Genomic DNA, 5,298 nt, shown 5'->3' on the forward strand with positions numbered 1-5,298 from the left:
ATTAATTTTAACTTCTAATAGTGCCCAGAAATTGTGAAACATCAATATAATTTCCCACCCAAAACCCCACAGTCTGCACAAAGTGGAGACTATTTTTGTTGTAGTTAGTCATATGTTGTTGCTGATTTTATTATACAAGCTTCTAATTAAAAACCCAGACAAACACAATTTGTAGAGGTATAAGACACATTGTTCCCTGTTCTTTTGAGGACTAAAGCGGAAATATATTTTCCTCTGCACTTTCTTAGTAGTTTGTGGTAACTTTGTTAGAAGTAAGGCTTCTTGGTTTGCTTGGTAACAAAATGCTTTATGCCTAATGTTACTTTTACAAACCATCAAGCATACTTTTTCAGTGTGATTATTCAGAGTCCTTTAAAATAGTTGTGAGTAATTGAAAGATTGCAGTGAAATCATAATTTGTTTACAGAATGGGAGAAATAATTTGCTGATCTTCTTTTCAAAGGTTAATGATTTCTTGTCAGAGGAGTGGATATTGCTGGTTGTCTGCGTATGTGTACAATTCAACACATGTAAATTGCCTTTCAAATAGTCACTTAAAACGGTTTAAAAGCTGAGTTTAGCATGTTTGTTTCTGTTGCTTCCAGGTCTCTCTTGCTATGCAAATAGAAACTGGCTTTTCAAATGAGGTTCTTGTCCAACTGAGGTTGGTTGTTTTTTATATACAAGCATGTATAGATGAAGTGAGCAGATTTTTGTTAATTGTGTTCATACATAGCACGTTGCTTTGCTGTATTGTCTGAAGAGTGATAACAGTTATACCCATGTATTTAAAATCAAACCTTCTTTTCCTTTCTAAGTTCATATTCTCATTTTCCTCTTTGAATCTTTTAAAATTAAATTTTATTTTACTTTTTATATTTTAAATCTGATAGATTTAAGACCTTAAAGCATGACATTGTTGATATACGTCCACAGATACACATAATACATGTGTGTGTACTATGCTTGTAGTAGGTAAATGTTGTTTATTTCCACTACTCTTATCACTGCTGCAAATGACACACAGTTATGACTTCTTAGGTCTCCGTATGTGGGAGAATGGTACAGGAAGATCTTGGGTAGCAGCTATTTTTAATGCAGCAGGTGAGTGTGGGAAGCTACATGCATTAAAAGGCCAAATTCTTTTGCTTTTGTTAATGCTGAGTGGGACCTCCTGTGAGAGCTGCAGATGAAATGCATTGCTCATTACAAGAATGGATGTCAGAGTCTGATCCAAGGACTAATTCCCAGTTCTCTTCCCCAGAATTTAGCATTATAGTAACAGTTAAAGCAAGTTCATAGTATGTTGTGGTTCTTCTGGAAAGTAATGGAGATGGTGTTACATTTTCATGACAAGAGTACTGAGATAGTGTCACCTTTGAAAACAGAACCTCCAAACCCAATTGTAAGTACAAATTTAGGATGGAGCTGTGGCTTCGGGTATTTTTCTTTCTTACTGCCTGTTTCTAAGTTCTGAATGGAAAGGAAAAAAATAATCTTTTCTCCAGGAAGATGCTAGAAGAAAATGAAGTGTCAATCAGAGGTGCTCATTTTTCTTTTTTCTTTTTCTTTTCTTTTTTTTTTTTTTTTTTTTTAAAAAAAAACCACAACAAAATCATAAAAACAAATTGGAATCATATGATGTGCTGTTGTGTTGCTGCCTGAGGATGATTAGCAATCTGATATACATTTGTGCAAAAGAAAGAAAAGCTCTGTGGAAATAACTCTAATGTGTTTATACCTGCTTTGAGTTATTCACACAATTTTTGCTTGTTAAATATACGTTTCCATTTTGTCTGCTAATAATTACATCTTCCCTTTCTACTTTTTCATTTAGAAGAATACAGAATTAATTCTAAACCAAAATACTTCCATTGGCATCTTCTAATGCTTTTTAAGTATTGTTTACAACCTTAGTGGATGAGAAGTTTTAATCAGGTGAAGGAAACAAAATCCATTGTTAACTGTCCTGAACTATTACTTATGTATGTGATAAGAGAAAACAGGATGTTCCTTTCATTTTGGTAACATACTGCAACATACATTTTTAGGTCAATATTTAAAACAAAATGAACAGCAACAACAAAAATAACAACCAAGAAAATCACTTGAATCATGCCATTAGGAGTCCCTTTATATTAGTGGTGCCATTTTTATGTCCAGCAAATCAATGGAGGACTGAATGCACTGAACATAATTTTCAGTTTAAAAGTTATTCTCATGAAACAAAACATAAGTGTAGAATATTTGAAGATGATTGAAGTCCACCCTACTTCTACAAAGCTGTTGCTTTGGATAGGCAAGATAAAAGTGAGAATAGATGCAATTGCTATAAAAGGTGTGAAGAAGTATCTTGTGTGGGAGGAACTGGAGCATTAAAGAAGGGTAAAAATGAATGTGGAGAAATCTGTGCAAAATTGGAGAGGTGATGTATGAAAAAAATGAGGGAGCTAATTAAGTTGCATAAAGAGGAAATTATTTTGTTATGGCACAGGAAAGGAAATGGAGGAACAGCACTGTGAAAATCAGGTAATATCTTCATATAGTTGGTGAGGAAATGGTCTGTGAATCCTCATTCTTCCCTGCCTGATAATTTCCCCGACTGTTCACCGGAGACTTTTCACTTTGTATGAGTAGTTATTTATGGGACATTGAGAAGCTGACTACATGTAGATCTTACAGTTCAGCTGAGATATGAAAGATGTGTCAGGATTTGTGAGATCTCCTTTTTAATCAACCAGCAAGAACTTGCAGCAAAGAAATAGTCATATTAGCATATTTAGGGAGAAATGAAGTCAGAAGGTGTGTGAGATAGTGTTTGGCACTTCTAAGATCTTTACTGCTTTCTACAGTACTACATGTAGTGCTTTGGGAAAAGAATAGCAATGGTAGAGCAGTTAGAAGAATAAATCAGGAGCCATGATGAGCCTAAAAATATGAAGTAAGATTTGACTTTATGAAGTCAGAATTTAAAAAGACACAATTCTTGTATGTAGAATTTTCAGCTACAAGTTGTCTGATATTATTTGCTGAATCTCTGTCATTCAGCTCTAAGAACAAGTTAGACAGATATCAGCCAGGAAAGATGCACATGCAATTATCCCTCCTTAGGGCTGAGTGATGGACAGGAAGACCTTGTGAGATCTTTACCAATCCTATCATTCTGTGACAATGGTTCACTCTTGTCTTTTTAGAAATACTGATTTATATTATATGCAAACTGAGGAGATAGGAGCAGTTAATCTAGACTATAAATGTTGATAAGGTAAGCCCATCTGAATCTTCAATTATGTTTTATATAAACATATTGAGAGCATATTGAAAAGGTGGCTACCTAACAGTCAGTGGTTTTGTGATTACATCATGCAAATGTTACATTATTTATTTGTTTCTTTTTGCAAAACAATAAACATAAACATAGATTTTATGCAGTCCTGTTGGCCTTCTAAAGAGCCTGGCAATTTGTCTGCATTGGTGGGACTGCAAGAGCTTCCAGGACTAGTTTTGCTGGTATCTCCTTGTAGCTATTATGCTCAAAGATGCTAGAAAGCCTTGTACATTTTTCTTGCTTTTTGGAAAAAGGAAGGGGTTACTTTTCAACTTTTCTGGGAAACCTGCAAAATACTATAGATTAAGAAGTGATCTGAAGAATTATTCTGACTAATTGTTCCAGGTATCAGTCATTGGTAATTGTGCTATTTTTTATCATGAGGCACTCACAGTCACTTCATGTAAAAATGGAAAAAACCAAACCCTGCTATCAGATTCTGGCAAAAAAAGGAAAATAGATTCTTAAGCTATAATTAGTCAGTCAAACTGTTTAATTAAATTCAATAGTAAATGCCATGTCAGCTCTAGAGAGGAAGATCCTATCTACATGTAAACTTTTTGAACAGATGAAAGTGTTTCAGGGTTTTATTTAAGAAATATAGAAATTTATCAGCAAGAATGTGATTTCATGTCTGTCCTCTTCCACTGAGTTACTGAAAACTCAGCAGTAGTTGTGTGGTGTTAAGTATGTTTAATAATGTTGTAAAAATCAAAAAGAAAAATGGGTGAAAGTGGACAGATCGTGTATCAGATTATAACTGCTTTGGATTTTTTATTGATACTGTCTTGTTTGTCACATGTTTTGTTTTTAGAATCAAGGAACTGAAGGGGAATAAAAATACTGCAGAATTGTTCTGCTCACTATTTTAATTTTCAGATTCAGGAAAATGCTACTGATAAATTTGAATAATTGGATTTATGATTGTAGAATACAAACGGGGGGGAGGCAAAGAAAGACTGCATTATATTGATATGCTCAGAGTTTGGAAGAACAAAATTTTTAAGTTTTTATATGTGTGTATATATATGTAACTATACATATATTCATATATTTATAACTAGAACTATACATACACACACACACACACACACACACACACACATATATATAAGTGGACTGAAACATCAGGCTGGCTTCTGACTAGTAAGATTTATTTCATTGTGTGAAACTTAGTTTCTATTGTAAAACCAAGCAGAAAAAAGGTGGATAACTTCAGAGTGAGATCCTGCAGTCTATTTCCTACCTCTAGTCAGACCAAATATTCTATCAATATGGGTAGGTTTTGTCCTGGAGTGTATTTTTTGGAGGGGGGATTTTGTTTTCAACATCTGTCTGTATCTTTGCCAATTTTCCAGGAGCCAAATAGAAAGCCTATCAATAGTATTGATAAAATTCAACTGATGAAAAATATATTTTCTCACAACCACAGTTTTATTTATTTATTTAGAAATGTATACTGAAAACACAGAAAACTATGAAAGCTTTCTCTTTGGAATTAATCAGCATAACTGAAATCTAAAACCAAATTGAGGAAATTGCCAAAATTCCCATGTGACAATAAGTAAAATCTAAATTCAGCTTTAGAAACATGTATTTATTTCTCAAGGCTGAACTTGGTGGAGTTGAGGACATTGTTCTTGTTTTATTATTTTATTTGTTTCTGTCATAAAACAAAGCCTATCATGATAGTCATAAAATGAAAGTGAATCTTGAACTTTCATCTAACTCCAGAAATAATGTGCTCCACAGATCATAGGAGGCTGGTGTTTTTCATTTTATACGCAATTAAATAATGAAGGTGGGGGTCTGAATGGCAAGTATTTGGTTCTCAGTTGCTGTGGAGATTTGTTCTTTACCCTTGGGTTCAAGACTCAGCTTACAGATATGTTCTTCCAAGGACTGCTAAATAGCCACATGGAAAATGGTTGAACTGTTATTGCAGTTACTAATGCCTTTTTTTTTTTTTT

General features: G+C 33.7%; 1 long non-coding RNA gene across 1 annotated transcript; it reads left to right on the plus strand.

Moving 5' to 3' along the window:
• Positions 1 to 600: 600 nt before the first annotated feature.
• Positions 601 to 1,385, plus strand: LOC116652597. Its single transcript, XR_004305754.1, has 2 exons — positions 601 to 664; positions 1,042 to 1,385. It is a non-coding gene; the product is annotated as an uncharacterized LOC116652597 (long non-coding RNA).
• Positions 1,386 to 5,298: the final 3,913 nt, after the last annotated feature.

The sequence above is a fragment of the Coturnix japonica genome, assembly GCF_001577835.2.
Source record: "Coturnix japonica isolate 7356 chromosome 7 unlocalized genomic scaffold, Coturnix japonica 2.1 chr7random1326, whole genome shotgun sequence".
In the NCBI taxonomy this organism is placed as follows: Eukaryota; Metazoa; Chordata; class Aves; order Galliformes; family Phasianidae; genus Coturnix; species Coturnix japonica.